This window comes from Mesocricetus auratus, unplaced genomic scaffold (genome assembly GCF_017639785.1).
Source record: "Mesocricetus auratus isolate SY011 unplaced genomic scaffold, BCM_Maur_2.0 Super-Scaffold_100004, whole genome shotgun sequence".
Classification (NCBI taxonomy): domain Eukaryota; kingdom Metazoa; phylum Chordata; class Mammalia; order Rodentia; family Cricetidae; genus Mesocricetus; species Mesocricetus auratus.
In genome coordinates this window covers 101,255,394-101,272,918 of record NW_024429189.1, presented here as the reverse complement: position 1 = coordinate 101,272,918, position 17,525 = coordinate 101,255,394, and the positions used below count along the sequence as shown (strand labels likewise).

The following is a 17,525-nucleotide window of genomic DNA, read 5'->3' as shown; positions in this document are numbered from 1 at the left end:
AAATGCCCTGCAGACTTGCCTACAACCCCATCTTACAGAAGCATTTCTTAATTAAGGTTCCCTCCTCTCAGATAGCTTTAGCTTGTGGCACGTTGATGTAAAACTATTCAGCATAAGTGAATATAATTCACTATGTCTATGTGTAGTTTGGGTAAATATAAATATTTTATGAAAGTGTATGCATTTCCCTACCACATATTATCCATAGTACAACATGTTTAGTATCAGGTAAATATGGGCCAATATGTATAAAGAGCATGAAAGGACAGCTAAAACTGGGAGCAGGTGACAGCAATTATGATACAAATAGAAAAATAACTTGGAAATGGTTTCCTTAAATTACAGTAAACAAAACAAACAAAATCCCAAACATATATATGAAGATGCACAAAATGCTTAGACCAAAGAGACTAAAAGAAAAATAATACGTGCTTTAAAAGAAATTAATTGTTTTTTGGATTTGTCATTAAAAGAAATAAGTCATAGAGAAAAACCCATCTAGTGAATTTTACTCTGCTGTTTGATATATGTGCCACAGAACCAGAGTGAAGCAAGGTGAGATTTGAAATAATCTCATAGATTATTTCTAATCTTGCCTGTGAATAGTATGATGCTAACTCCTGGTTCCTTTTCACATTAATTTATTAGACAGGGTACAACAAAGAGCTGTAATAGCAAATATTTTTGTCAAAAGTTAGAGCATAAATATTTCAGACTTTGTGACCCATATGGCAGTTTCTATCACTGATATTTCACCACTGTTGAGTGAAAACACCCCAGTGAGAGGTGTGTGTCTATGATCCAATAAGGTATCATTTTAAAAATAATTAAAACTTTCAAATAAAAAAATTACATTAGCCAGACCCAAAGTTGACACGTCTCAATGAACCTTGTACACTTAGCTATTCTGAAGCTATGGAGATTCATATTAGTCACTACCAATCTTATTTTTATGAACTTATCTACCACACACACACACACACACACACACACACACACAATGAGAAAAACTAGAAAATGTTTAGCTTTATATCCTCTTTCATGACTTTTGTGTCCATTACCTGCTTTCCAACCTTGCTTTGCACTTAATGTTAATCTTCCTATTATGCCACATCCATACATGCATACGCACACGCACACCCATACGCACACAATTGCATAGGAGGGAAAACATGCCACTTTTTTCCTTCTGAGATTGTGTGACCTCGGTTTTGTGCATTATAAGTCCATCCTGGGAATTTTGTGTTTTAATTTTAAGGTATAACTGAATAATCATTTTACATATGTACTAGATTTTCCTTGTCCATTTTCCTATGAATGGACAATTAGGAAAGTTCCCTTTCCTTGATATAGTGAACACAACAGTGATAAACATGGGGGTTTATATATCTCTATGGAGGGGTGTGGAGGTCTCTGGGTACATGTTCAAGACTGAAATAGTTGGGTTACACACACACACACACACACACACTTTTTTTATTTTTTGAAGAAATGTCTGAACTGATTTCCATAATTGCTGTATTATTTTGCACCCCCATCAATAGTTACAGAGACTTCATTGCTCCATATCACTCTAGAGTTTGCTGTTGAATTTCTTGAATATGGTCATTCTTACTGAGGTGAGGTGGTATCTTAAAGTGATTTCAATCTGCATTTCCCTGATTGCTAGGAATATTGAGCACTTTTCAAAATAGTTATTGGTGATATGTGTTTCCTTTCACAAAAACTCCCTGCTTGGTTCATCTGCCCATTTGTTGGTTGGCAATTTATTCCCTCAGTATTTAATTTCTTCAGTTCTTTGTAAATTCTGGATATTAGACCTCCGCATGAAGTGTAGTTGGTAACATTTTTCTCTCATTCTGTGGACTGTCTGCTTTTTTGGCAATTTTCCCTGTTAAGCAGAAGCTTTTCTGTTTTCATGTAATCCCATTTGTTGACTCTTGGACTGGTTCCTGTTCTGTTGGAGCTATATTTATAACATTTAGCCTACCCCAGTTCTTTGAAGAATGCCCCCCCATTTTCCTCTAGAGGTTTTAGTATTTTGGATTTACATTAAGGTCTTTGATCCATTTTGAATTGATTTTTGTGCAAAATGAAACAAATACATCTAATTTCATTCTTCTTTGGGCAGAAATCCAGGTTTGCTTGCCCCATTTGTTAAATATGCTATCTTTTTTTCAATATATACTTTTGCCTCCTTTGTCAAAATTAAGTCCTCATAACTTTGTCATTTTATTTATAGATCCTCAGTTTTAATTCATCAGTTTACCTGTTTATTTAATGCCAGTAGCAAGTTTTCTTAATCACTATAGTTCTATAGTATAATTTGCGCTCTCCTATTGTAATACTTCCAACAGTATTCTTGCACCTTACAAATACTATTGTTATTTGTGGGTGTTGTGATTCCATGTGAATACTTAAAATTTTCTAAATCTGTGGAATATAACATCAGAATTTTGAAAGGTATTATATTAAATATATAGATTAATAGCTATTTCACAATATTCCCATCCAGGGAAGTCTTTCCATCATCGAGTGCCTTCTTTAATTTCCTTGTCCAGGGTAGTGATATTTTCATTGTAGAGACCTTTCTCTTAAGTTGTGTAGGTATACTCCTAAGTATATTAGTTTTGGGTACTTATTTTGAAAAGGATATTTCTCCTAATATCTCTTTCTGAGAGCACATTGTTGGTATGTGTGAACACAATGGTTTTGTTTTCCTTTTGTTTATCTTGTATACTATAATTTTACTGTGAGTGTTTTAGTAGCATAGTAGATGCTACAGGGTCTTTTAAGTGAAGAACTAACTTTGTTCTAGGAAAATGGGAATAGTTTGAGTTCTTTACCATTTTATCCCTTTTATCTCTTTCTATCTAATTGCTATTGCTAAGACTTCAGGCGCTACAGCAAATAAGACAGTGGGCATCCTTGTCTTCTTCCTGATTTTAGAAGAAATACTTTGTTCGTCTTCATTTAGTATAGTATTGGCTACCGGTTTGTTGTATATAGCCTTTATTATTTAGATTATATTTATCTGTCCCTAATATCTCCAGAACTTTTATCATGAAGGCACACCAAACATTGTCAAATGTCTTTCAGCATCAGTTGAAGTGATTATGTGGTTTCTGATGTTAGGCTTATTGATGTGGTATATTATATTTATTGGTTTATGTATGTTGAACAAAACATCTTACTGGAATAAAGCACACTTGATAGTAATGTGAAAGCTTCTCAATGTTCCTTAAAGTAGAAAGCAAGTATTTTGTTGCGAACTTTTGCATTTGTGTTCACCGAGGAAATTGGTCTGTATTTTGTTCTTTGTTGCTGTTATTCTGTCTTCCCTGGTTTTGATGTCAGAATAATACTAGCTTCTTAGAATAAATTTGGTAGTATTCCTTTGCTTTCTATTTTGTGGAGGAAGTTAAGAATAACTGCTATAAGATCTTCCTAGAAAGTCTGATATAATCCAGCATTGAATCCATGTATTCTTGGGCTTTTTCTTTGGGTAAAGCTTTTTAGTTACAGTGTCCATCTCATTTCTTGTAATGGGTGTGCTTGGGTATGCTTAAGTTATTAGTATCTTGTGGATTTAAATTTGATAGATGGTATGCATTTAGAAACTATTCTATTCATTCATCAGTCTGTTAGCATATAGATTTTTCATAACAATCTCTATGTATTTTATTAGAGACTCTTCTAATAATATTCTCTTGGGCTCTAATTTTTAAAAAATTATTATCTGCTTTCAACATTGTCAGTTAGTCCAAGGGTTTATCAATATTACTAACTTTTTTAAAGAACCAACCCTTTGGTTGACTTTGTGTATTGCTCTTTTAATCACCATTTCATTAATTTCTTATTGCCTAGTATGTTGTGGTTTTTATTTTTGTCTAAGAGCCCTGAGGTGCATCTCAGATTTTAAATATGAGCATTTATCACTACTGGCTTAATGACTTATATGAAATCACAGACAAAGAATCCCAAAGAAAGAGTGTAAATATGTCAAAGGTCTTAAAGAGGATACAGATAAATTTGTGAATTCTAAGAAGATGTGAATAATTTCCAGAATGAACTTTAAAAGCTGAGTGAAATAAAGGTATCCTTTTAAGATATGAAAATAGAATTCAATAGAAATATTTTTAATCCAAAAGATATCATAAATGAAAAATTCAATAAACCAATAAGAACTTCAGTGGAAAATCTGGCTAATGGAACGGGTCATATGGACAGTGGAATAGCAGGGCTTGAGGATAAGGTAGAAGAACTGGATTATTCAGTTAAAGTAAGTAACAATTTCTTTTAAAACATATGATCAGAATGCAAGAGATTTGTGGGACACTTTGATAAAGATCAATTTTATAAATTATAGGAATAGAAAGAACAGAATTCTCTGCAAAGGCATAGAAAATATTTTCAGTTAAATCAGAGAGGATGATTTCTCAACTCTAAGGAAAGATTTGCTCATCCAACTACAAGAGACATATAAAACACCAAATCAACAAGACCGGGAACATCCTATTTTGTTATATATAATCATGGTGCCCTCTAGACATGTTCCCTGAGCCTTGTTTCTTGAGATGTGTGTTCTGCACAGAATGTGTGACCTACATTCTGTGTAATGGGGTATTATTCAAAGCTTGGATAGATTATTAAAGATGAATCAAAAAGCGCTATGTTGACCCACTTGAATAATATATCAATCACCTAGTTACTCGTATTAGATTATGTTTTCATATGTTATAAGGACAGGAAATAAAGATTGAGTGACAGGAAAAAGCTAAATCCTTTTTTATTTACTTGTTCATTTAGTATGTATGTATGTATGTATGTATGTATGTATGTTACATGTGTTGGGGGGGGGATGGTCTAGGTGCCGTAGCACATATGTGGAAGTCACAGGTCAACTTTGTGGAGTCCATCCTCTCCTTCCACTTTCACATAGATTTGGAGATCAAACTCAGATCACTAGGCTTGTGTGGCAAGAACCTATGTCTATTGCCATATAGCTGTCCCCTAAGTCTTAATTTCTATGATGGTTGCTTTTGACTGTTACCTTGCTTGTATTTAAATTCAACTCAGAGATGGGTAAGACATATCTTGGTATGTAGTAAGTATTTGTAAGCATATCTGAAGAGGATTAACTGAGGGCTTTGAGGCCACTCTGAATATATGTCTCGTGTGGGCCCAGACATATATATATAATGATATATATAATGGAGAGAAGGAGAAAGCCAGGCAATCACTAGTGTTCTCTAGTCACTCTTTGCATCATCAGCTCTCCATTTATTTTTGCCACTTTTATTCTGTGTCCAAGAGCAGAAGCCAAGTGACACTACGAAACTATGAGCCAAAATAAATGATGCTTCATCCAGATTATTCTCAGGTGTATGGTATAGCAGTGAGAAATGCGTATAATTTCCATATTAGTAAAACTAATTTATCCTAATGCTTTCCCTCTTTATCATATCTACAGGTTGGAAGAATTGATTATACTCAGGGAACTGTGACCAGTGATACCTTGTGCATCTCTCTATTGTCTTATAGACACCTATGACTCTATACCATGACTTTCTCTCAAGTACTTGCTAATTTGGCATGCTGACCAGATGTTGATTTTATTTAACTAACACAAATGCAAATTTGGGGTTCACAGTGTCAGCAAATATCCCACAACATTTTCCCTTTTTGTCTAAAAAAAATGAAAGGTTTTAACTCTAACAAAGTAAAACTATGCACAGTAAGATGAACATCAGATAAGAAATACATTCACAATGTCCAGTTCATTTGTATTTGGAAAATTCAAAAAAAGTAGTATGTTATCTTTCCTATCCTAGTGAGTCCAAAGTTTTATACCTAAACCACTCTCTAACTTGCATTACCATCCAAAAGTAACTTTTTAGACTTTAAAACATCTTATTAGATAAACAACTTAAGTGTTTATGTTTCTCAACCTTATAAACTTTACATGTCTTATGTAAGTTACTTATCCCATCAAACACCTGACAAGGATATAATATTCCTGAGTAAACATGATGAGTAGAGCAAGCAACTTCCAAAACTAGAGAAATGGCAGAAAGAGCTGGATATCTGGACCACCATCCAAGGTTCCTCTTAAACATTGGGGACGTCCATATTTGGCCTATAGGCCTAGAATATCTGATAGAAATTTCTGTGAATCAGGAATTGTGTGAATAAAATCTGACAGACTTTTGTGAGGTAGTTGAAGGACTGTTTTACCTTGTCTTGGCAAAGTTTGGCAGTTGCTTTCTTTTGTGTACTTCTTGTACAGTTTGAACAGCATACTGTCAGTAGTCAAGGCAAGGAAAATTTCTTGCCTAAAGGCTAACTTTGCCATAGATATAAGCATATTCCATATGGAGGATCTTCATGGCCCATATCCTTTTTTGAAGTCAATTGGTGTTGCCAGAAACAAATGTATCTCACAGTCATATAAAGCCTTAGGTTATTAAAACATGTTGATTGCCATTTTCTATAGATCTCTGAAGTGTTTGAAGAACATTTATTTATTTTAAATATATCTGTTTGACCTTGAAAACATACCTAACATGAATCCAGTTTGATTGTTATAGATGACTAACCACTAACCTATGTTTCTTAATTATCCTAAATGGTTTATAATAATAGCTTTCAAGGACTACAACTTACATTCCCCCCACACAACTTTACATTTTTAAGTGAGCTGCATAGGTATAATACCTTTAACAAGAGTAGAAACATATGTAAAGTATGTCCTAACAAAAAATAAACTTGAATTTTTATCAATATACAACAATCCATAACAATATAAAAATTTGAGATTTATTGTTGCTTTTATGTGGGCCTGTTTCTGTCCTGCCTTCTAGTGCCCTGGTCAGAGCCTTCAAACCAGGAACATGTCCTGGTGGAACAGCCCATCCAGTGTCTGCCAATGTCCTGGCACTAGTCCTGCCTCCGCCCATGGGAAGAGGAGAGTAATCGGAGTATTGAACCTGCTTGCATAAACCAGAAGGGAACTTGGACCCATATGCACCAGGAGAGGAAGAGATCTTCCTGCACCCATTGAAAGAAGACAATCTAAAAACACATTCAACAACAGAAAAACCAATATGATACCACCAGAGACTAGGGACTCTACACCAGCAAGACCTGAACAGCCAAATGAAGATGAAGCAGAAAAGAATGGCCTTAAAACAACTTTATGAAAATAACACAGGCCTCCAAAGAGGATATGAGAAAATCCCTTAAAGAAATGGAAGAAAAATCAAGCCAAAAATTACAAGAAATCAACAAAGCTCATGAAGAAAGTCAAGAAAAAATAATCAAAAAGATGAAGAGAAAAATTCAAACAGTTCAAGACATTAAAACTGAAATAGAGACAATAAAGAATACACAAACTAAGGAAATACTGGAAATAGAAAACCTGGGTAAATGATCAGGAACTACAGATGCAAGCATAACCAATGGGATACAAGAAATTGAAGAGAGAATCTCAGGCATTAAAGATACACTATTAGAAGTAGATTCACCAACCAAAGAAAATTTTAAGTCCAACAAATCTCTAACACAAAATATTCAGGAAATATGGGACACCATGAAAAGACCAAACCTAAGAGTAATAGGTATAGAAGAAGGTGAAGAAACCCATCTCAAAGATGCAGAAAACATACTCTACAAAATCACAGAAGAAAACTTTCCCAACCTAAAGAAAGCCATGCCAACGAAAGTACAAAAAGCTTACAGAATGCCAAATAGAGTGGAACATGCAAAAAAGTCACCTCACCACATAACAATCAAAATTCCAAACATACAGAATGAAGAAGAATAGCCATAATGATCTTGTTCAATAAAGCAACTTCTGGAAGCATCACCATCCCTGACTTCAAGCTCTACTATAGAGCTGTAAGTCCTGAAAGAAGCTTGGTATTGGCATAAAATTGGAAACCCTGATATGAACCCACACACCTACAAACACCTGATTTTTTAAAACAAGCTAAAATTATACAATGGAAAAAAAGTAAGCATCTTCAACAAATGGTGCTGGCATAACTGGATGCCAGCATGTAGAAGACTGCAGACAGATCAATATCTATCGCCATGCATAAAACTTTAGTTCAAATGGGTCAAAGACCTCAACATAAATCCAACCACACTGAACTTTTCTCTCTACACAGTTCCTGGGCAGATAGTCCTGAGTTATATAAAAGATGGCTGAGAAAACCATAGGGACAAGCCAGGAAGCAATGTTTCTTTATAGCCTCTGCTTCAATTCCTGCCTCAGGGTTCCTGCGTTGAGTTCCTGCCATGATTTTCCTTCATGATGGAATTTGACTGCAGTTTTTTAAAAAAATCCTTTCCTCCTCAAGTTGCTATTGGTCTGGATCTTTGTCACAGTAGTAGAAACCCAACTGAGAAGGTGAGAGCTCTCTATGAAGATGAGAGAAGACATGCATAAAAATGTCTTCTGTGTCAATAGTGATTAATTAATTGGATGAACTGAAAAATTATAATATAGAATCAGCTTCTCTCAGAATTTGGAAGGATTATAACTTTCCATTGTCTTCTTTTGTTACTGTGATTTAATAATGCATTTTTAATTGGTGTATAACCATTGCATATTATCCTGGAGTTCAAAAAAGTAGTTTTTATGTGAGTATATATTGTAGTTGGAGCACATTCACCCCCATAGTTTGAGACCATTTCTTACCCCTTCCTCTTTTTATTGGTTACTGTTGTTCCTCTAGATGGCGTTATGTATGTTTTCATTCTTTTACAAATATTTTAAGTAAAATATAATTATATCTCTTGACTCCTTTCCAGCCTCCAACAATTCGGTGTTCCCTCACTCCTTCTCAAATGGATTGCCTCTTTTATTATTATTGCACGTGTTTAAGTGCACATGTGTACATGTGCACGCGTGCGCACACACACACACACACACACACACAAACCTGGTGAATCAGGTTTTCCTTTTTGTATTCCTCACCAACACACAACCATGTGTATATGAATACAAGAATGACTACTTTGTATTGGATAACAAAGCAGGGTACCCATCCTTAGGGAAGACTAATTCTCCCTTTCTCATCAGTCATTAGATGCCTGTAATTCTTTGTCTAAAAGTGTGTCTTTGTTAGGGTTTCTATTTCTGTGACAAAATACCATGACCAAAAGCAACTTGAAAGTTAAAGGATTTATTTCAAGCACATTCTATCAAGAAAATAAGTCAGAGAAGGAGTTCAAGACAGGAACCTGGAAGTAAGAACTGAAGCAGAGACCAAAGAAGAACACTGCTTACTGACTTGCTCCTCATAGCTTAATCAGTCTGATTTCTTATTCAACTCAGGAGGACCTTCCTAAGGGTGACATTAGTTACAATAAGCTAAACCTTTGCACATCAATAATCAATTTTTTAAAAGTTCCACAGACTTGCCTACAGGCAATATGATGAAAGTGTTTTCTTAAGCTCCTTCTTCCAAGAAGACCCTAATTTATGTCAAGTTGACATAAAAACTAGCAACACAGAGTAGGATCCCATACAATTTTCCCCTTCTATATTAGGATGGCTAATTGTATTGTCATTGTTCAGGACATGTTCAGGCAGCCATATTGTTGATGTTGTAGCCTCAGGGCAAACTTCCTGGTCCTCTGTCTATTAGAGTCTCTCTGTTTCTTCTTCTTGTACATGTATCTGTTGGGGCTGGACTTTTCAAGAACCATTGATCTCTCCATTACAATACTAAGGATAGTTGATGAACATTCAAGGAATCTTCATACTATTTTATATTAACTAGAAAGTTTAAAAATATGTGTATACATATATGTATATAGTTTAAATGAAGTTATACCACTTGAACTAACAATACTCCCCCAGAAAAGCCATACACATCTAATAAAGATCTATTACCAGGAATGAAAATTTTCATTCCAGTTGTTGACCAGAATAGTCCAAGTGACTCCCAAAACAATAAAGACTATAGCTGTTGCCATTGGTTGCTAAAGGCTAGTTCCTGTTGCTGAAGACTCCACACTTAGGACACAAATATCAGATGACTTGAGCTGGATCTAATCTGAAAGCATTCTATCTATGGTCTAGTTTTCATGGCAATAGAAAGAACTATTAGAGGTACTGAGGGAGGGAAGCAAGCAATAGTCCTACCCGACTATAATATGAGTGAATGTTCTATACAAATGCCTTCAATCTGAAGACTCATACTCACAGATTCAGTAAATACAGATAACTATACTCCTAAAAGCAAGCTGTAAGTGAGATGGAAGCTATGAGAAAACAGCATATTTAAATTAAATATAGCACATAAAAATGTGTAGAGGTTAAAAATTACAATGTTAAAAGGATGCCCGAGAAAGGTGTCATACCCCAGTTACTATGCCATGTTTGATTGTTCAAGTAGCACAAATGGGATGCTTCAGATACTGGAAAGTACGTTTTAGCCAAACTTGTACATTCATAAAAATAGTTGGCATGTATCATGGATCTAAGTACAAATTTGGCTTTCCTATTGTAGTAGCATGCTGCTGTTGCATGGCCAAATTTCTGAAGCTTAGCAGATGTTTATAAGTCTTCGACTATTGTTTATAAGGAAATGTAATTAGAGTAGCATGTTAAACTGAATGTAAAATGGCACTAAGTTCCTCCCTCTTCCTATACCCAAAGCCTTTTTGCCACTTCTCTTATCCAGAGATCAGCTGGTCTTAGGGTCAAAATAATGATGCCACCCACAGTGATTGTGTTTGTTCTGAGCTTTAGCCCCAGTTGTTCTGGGCTGACCTACAGAAGACAGATATAGTCACCCAGCAGAACCAACTCTAAGAGATCAACTTAGAGCCAGCCGCTCTGAGCATGTGAAACAGTTCAGCCAAGGTCAAAAGAACTACCGTCCAATCCATGGCTAACCGATCATCTGAGTGGACAGCAGTTTTCATACTAAGGAGCAATTGTAAATGCCCATTGATTTAATAAGAAGTTTACAACACAGTATTCATATGGTAATAAATAATTTAAGTATGCATAGCCATAACTATTGAACAAATATCTGACTATACTTGTTTTTTTTATTAGTTTTTTATTAGTTTTTTGTATTCTTCTTTCTTTATACAATCCAGGATGTACTTACAGTCATTCAAAGTTTGAGTTTCATTTGTTTGTTTTAGAAATACCCCTAAATTCTGTTTCCTTAGATTAGGATTCTGACTCTAATATTAGTCAAGAGTAACAAAATACCATTTATGCAAGAAGAAAATAAATTGACGTAGGAAATTTTATGACTCATCAGCTACACTAACCTCAAGAGGAACTTTCATTTAGTAAGAGAGAATATAAATTTCTTTTTTCTTCCTTCCTTTCTTTATTCCTTCCTGCCTGCCTGCCTCCTGCCCTTCCTCTCTCTGTGTCTCTGTCTCTGTCTCTCTCTCTGTCTCTGTCTCTCTGTCTCTCTGTCTCTCTCTGTCTCTGTCTCTCTCTGTGTCTCTGTCTCTCTCTCTGTCTCTGTCTCTCTGTCTGTCTCTGTCTCTCTGTCTCTCTGTCTCTCTGTCTCTCTGTCTCTGTCTCTGTCTCTCTCTCTCTCTCTCTCTCTCTCTCTCTCTCTCTCTCTCTCTCTCTCTTGCTGGGACTCAAACACAGAAACTCATATATGTCCCTGTCAAACTGTATGCCCAGACCCAGTTACCTCTACGTTAGGTGGAACTACAATATTCTGGAGATGTAACTGAGCTCAGTGGTAGAACCATCTGTGATTCTTCTGCTTCTAGACATTAATGCCAAAAGTTTGAGTCTAGTCTTTTGCTTGAGAGAGGTTTATTTGGGTCATTTCCTTAATATTATGGGTGGACATGTCGCACATTAACAGAGCTGACATCATCATGGTCCAAGAGGGAAATCTAGGCCAACTAAATCCATGGGAATTACTGCTGAATAATGAGGGTGAGCAATGGGTAGAGTTTGCAAATGAGGACTCCCCCATGACACTCCACACAGAAAAATCTATTCATGAAGAAATAGATCCAAGTGACTCTGTGGCTTCTGTTGTGTATGCTGTTTGGTGTTTGGAGACAGAATACTCTTTGAATCAGTATTTTGTTCTCAAAAAGGAGGGGTGAGTGCACTGTCACATTCAATTAATGATGACTATGCTGTGTTACTTGCAGTGTGGATAGACTGTTCCTGTACTTACTCTGCAGAATATGCCAGTTGTTCTCTGGAAGATCTCAGTACAAATTACAGCTTGCAACCTTGTGGGCCCAGGACTATAGCCAGAACTGACAGTTGCACCCAGTGTATATGGTGAGTGAAGCTGTTGACTCCATTTGCTTGTGCTTTGAGACAAGAACAAGCTGTTTTTCCAAAGGAGACAGACAGCACGTTCAGCTAGCATACCAGCTCCATCTGAGTGCCCCAGCTTACTCAGGCTCTAGTTAAACTCAAGCTAAGTAAATACATGGATTTTCATTTCTATTACCCAAGATTTGGAGTGGCAAGCTCTCCCAGGTGGGATCCCTTTTGTTAACTCATCCAGGTCTCTCCCCATCTTTCTCTATCTAGTTATTTGTCTGCCCTTTGGGATATTGACAAGGATGGATATGTCAACTGAGGTATCATGCTGTGTGACTCCTTGTTGGCTTTAGACTCAAGCAAGGCACATGAGGATGAAATTGGAGGCCAAGGAGTATGGAACAAGGTAGAGGAGGAGATTCCATAGATTAACATTTGAAAGACAAGAAGGCCTTGGTCTAGCAGGGCTTCATTAATTCAAGAGAGCAGTCTCAGGAGGGAAGAGGAAGTTACTACACAAAGATCCACTAGGCCACAGGCCACTTCTGGCAAACCTCCAAGCTCCTTTGTATTTCCCTTTTAATAACCTCTCCTTTCCCATAACTATCCACATGTCTCTGTACAATTCGTTATCAAGACTCTCAAGAACCTGAAAATTGGTGGCTGCCTCTCCAAACTCAAATACACTCCTGTAACAGAAGGAAGGGAATGAGATAAAGACTGCTTGTTCAACTTGTTCCTGCCTGTTGGATCAGCAAGTTAGCTCATAGCATCCAATAGGGCCAGCTCCTGTTATGTAGTCCTCACAGTTCTATTTTATTCTGAGAACATTTGTCCCTAAGACTGCTGGTAGCTCCCTGCTGTTATTATTAGGCCCAGGGTCCTCCACTACCCATGTTTTCCTCCTTTGTTTTTAATACTTCCTTTACTAACCTTCCTCAATTATCTTGCCTGAGTATGTCCTCTAGTTGTTGCTGAGATTATTGGTTTAAACTTTGTTAAGTAGAATCTTGTTCACAAATTATACTTTGATCATATTCTGCCCTCCCCCAACTCCTCCAGATCCTCTCCACCTCCCTACTCTTCTACCTTTATATTCTCTGTCTTTCTCTCATTCCCTCTCTCAAAATAAATACAAAGAATCAAAACAAACAAAACCAAAAAAAGAAAAGAAAAAAAGCACACAAAAACCAGTGTTTGATTTGTGCTTTCCAGCTACTTCTGGGAATGGGATCTGTGGTAATTTGTATATAAGGTTTTCCATATATTGCCTTGATCATAATGTCTCTTCATAGCAATAGAAAAGTAACCAAGGCATGAGTTGGTATCAGGGGTAGGGTATTGCTGTGAAAGGCCTAACCATGCTTGTTTTTGAAGAGATGTAAAAAACTTTGGAACTTTGGGCTGGGAAAGCAGTTGAATGCTGTAAGTAAGGTTTAAAGGGCCATCATAGTAGGAACTTGGAAGAAAGTAATACTGACAGTAATTTGGATAATGGAGGTCCACTTCAAGACATTTCAGAGGGGAACAGCAATAGTAACTAGAATAGAGACCATTTTGATGCTATTTTGTCAAAGAATGTGACTTTTATTTTAACTTTTATCATAAAATCTACATGAGGCTAAGTTGAAGTGTTGTAACTAATTTTTTTGGCAGAGAAGATTTCAAGACAACCTAATATTGACTGTGTTACATGGTTATTGGTAATCACTATTATGTAGGTCTACAATGAAAAAGAAAAAAAGCTAAAAGAAATACAAAATGTAGAGTTTGAGGAGATAAAAAGAACGACATGAAATGTCATGTTGTAACTAAGGTTTGTGCTGAAGAGATAAGAAGAGGCCTGATGTAAAATGGTATCAAAAACTTTAAAAGTCCTGCCGGGCAGTGGTGGTGCATGTCTTTAATCCCAGCACTCGGGAGGCAGAGGCAGGAGGATCTCTGTGAGTTCGAGGCCGGGCTGGACTGACAGCCTCCAAAACAATACAGAGAAACCCTGTCTCATAAAAAAAAGTCCAGCTTTTGGAGTTCAACCTCAGGGTTAAAAAAAAAAAAAAGGAACTACAAATAACGGAAGGAACTAAAATCTGAGTGAATAAGAAATTGACTTCCAACACGATCTTTATATCCATTCTCTTTAATAGTCTTCGTCTTTCTCCATTTCTCTATTTCTCTGTTTCTTCATTTCTCCCCAGTCCTTGGGGGTACAGGTATATATACATATTTGTAACAGTAATTCTTTATAATACAATGTGAGGCTTGAGTTTCTCAGGATCAGCAAGGCATCTAAGATTTACACAGAGAGCAATAAACTAAACTGCTAGGAGAAACTTTTAGCATCAGTTGTTTAGGGCTATAGGTTAAAGAGAAGGTCTAAGTTTAATTTTCACAAGAAACAAGACCTGGCATCTTCCAGTGATCTGGTCTCAGTGGTGGCACAGGCCTTCAGTAAGGTTTACTTTTCCCTGAGGATGAGCAAATGGGCTGATTACCTTCATCTCTATCTTCTCAGGGAAAACAGGAGGGAGCAGTAAATCTCAGAGCTAAAATCTTGGGTTAATACAACAAGAAGTGTGAGAAACTTTTAGTAAGGGTTAGTTAAGATCATTGCTTCTCTCTACCACTACATGCTTTTTCCCCCTATCTACTAGGCATCTATGAATTAACAACTTTAGGCTTGTAGTAATTCTACACCCTTTGATATCTGGGAATGTCTTTGATGGAATGCTTTTGCCTGGGCCCTAAACTGTGACCTAATGCCTGTCAATAAGGATAATTGCAGGAAGGCAGATCTCTGTATTTTCAATGAAGAGGGGAACAAGGACCTGATAATGGGAAATAGACTTCACATATAGGTAAGGAATGTAATCAGTAAATTAGGACCCATTAATGGAGAACAAGTTTTACACATAGCTAGGGAGTGTAATCAGTAAACTCCAAATGGGTAGAAGAAATTTGTTCCCAGTAAATGATCAGATGGTGCTGAACTATGGGAAGTAAATCCCAAGTTTGTTACAGAAAGGACTAAGCTACAGGAAGAATCTACAGCAAGAAACAGCCAATTCATTCACAGGATTATAACGCCCAGTAAACTTTTGTATTGGTTTATCCATCAGCAGAGTCCTTAATTCACCTGAGTTATTTCATGATATTATACCTATATAATTACTGTGTGATAAAGAGAGTGGTGCCCCTGGGAAAATCCCACCCAGCCAGTCCTGCAACCTGGGGAAGGAAAAGCCCTGAGAGATTTTCTGGTCCTCAAAAGTATCAACACACCAAAACTTATCCAAATGAAGCTTCAAAAGCTTATGTAAAGCCCAGAATCTCTAGCTACTTACTCCAGCCCCTGACTGCATGCTACCCACCATGTTCCCTACCTTGAAGATATGGGATAAACCTCTGAAACTGTAAGCCAGCCCCAATTAAATGCTTTCTTTCCAAGAGTTGCCTTGGTCATGGCGTCTCTTCACAGCAATAGAACAGTGACTAAGACAAGTACTAAACAGTCAACCCTGAAAACATGCATTCAAGCAACATTATCCAGATTGAGATGTGTTTAGGAACACACGCACACATACATACATCAACAACAACTAATGTAATAAGAGGTCATGAATAAGATCATGATTTTCCAAAAGAGCCAGGGGTGTATATGGGAGGATTTAGAGGGAGGAAAAGCAAGTGGGGAAAATGTAATTATATTACAATCTCAACATATAAAAGAAATAATGAAATTGCTATTTTGTTTTATTCTCAAGGATATCCCTGAAAAATGATCTTTTATACTGTCTTGAATATTATACCTAAAGATACCTGATCAAGAAGGCAGAGCTGATCTCTCTGTTACTGGGAGGACTGAGGTTCCCTTCCTTCTGTCCTCTTGATAATCTACATCTGGACATATTCATTTTTTATTTCTAAGATCTTTTCCCCTAGACGTTGAGTTTTTGAGTCTTAGCCTTTTTGTTGTTTTTTGTTGTTGTTAAAAACCTTTCTTTTTTATTTTGCCCCGACTGATTTATGACTGACATGAGTGTAGGTCCTCCTAATCCCCACAGTCTTCCTTGTTGTGATGAAAAAAAAAAGCACCAGATTTTGGGGGCTTGTCACCAGTGCCTGAAGTTCATGGTCCTGAGGAAAATTATTCTTGCTTACAAGTGTCTGCCATTGGGATGCTCCGAAAAGAGACCACCTCTCCTTGTCCTTCCTCTGTGGGCCTACCTCTTCAGGATAGACCTGATTCTTCTACCAGTCCCAAACTAAAGCACCTCAGTCCTGAGTCTGCAGAGGGCACTGAGAAGGGAGAGGACAAAGTCCATTCGAAGAAGCAGAAAATCTGAACTGTATTCTCTGACACCCAGCTGTGTGCACTGAAGGACAGATTTCAGGGGTAAAAGTACCTCAGCCTCCAGCAGACACAAGAACTCTCTGCCATTCTGAACCTTAGCTATAATCAGGTTAAGACCTGGTTCCAAAACCAAAGAATGAAATGTAAGCAATGGCAGAAAAAACCAATGACCAAATACAAACAGCAGTGTGACTCAGAAGGGCTCTGCATGTGTGGGGTATTCCAGCTTCCATTCCAGCTATCCACAAGGCTCTCTGAACACATCCTTCCAATGTGGGGCAGCCAGACTTGGACCAACACTTGGAGCAACCAGACCTGAACCAACCCAACATGGAGCAAACAGGCTTGGAGCAATCCAACATGGAGCAACCAGGCAAGGGCCAACAAGCCCTGGTGTCCTCAAGTTTGCAATAGTGAGGCTTGGAACACTCCCTCTGGGGAGGATTCTCTGCAGCTTTACATACAGTGCCAGAAAAACCTCCTTGCCAATGATGTGGAGCCGAGTTTGGAAACTGCTGGAGAAGGCCATACGTATTTTAGCACCCCACAAGGCTTTAAATTACTCCTGAATTACTCTATGAATACACTAGGGGAAATGTGAGGAGTAGAAAACCCAGTTTAAAGTCAGGGCTGTGACTGAATTTCTTCCTTCTTTCAAAGATTTTTGGTTTTCCAAGGCAGGTTCATCTGTGTATCCTTGGCTGTCCTGGAACTTACTCTGTAGATGAGGCTGGCCTCAAACTGAGAGATCTCTCTGCCACCACACCAGGCTTCTTTCAAAGAGTTTTATATTTTTATTCTTTTGGTGCCAGACAACAAATCTAGGACCTTTCAATACTGGTTTCTCTAGGTATCTTTGTAGTCCAGGCTAACCTGGAACTCACAGAG

The 17,525-nt window shown here is 37.2% G+C and overlaps 1 pseudogene; it reads left to right on the top strand.

Moving 5' to 3' along the window:
• Positions 1 to 16,318: 16,318 nt before the first annotated feature.
• On the top strand, positions 16,319 to 17,261 carry LOC121140251 (annotated as a pseudogene).
• The last annotated feature ends 264 nt before the right edge of the window (positions 17,262 to 17,525 follow it).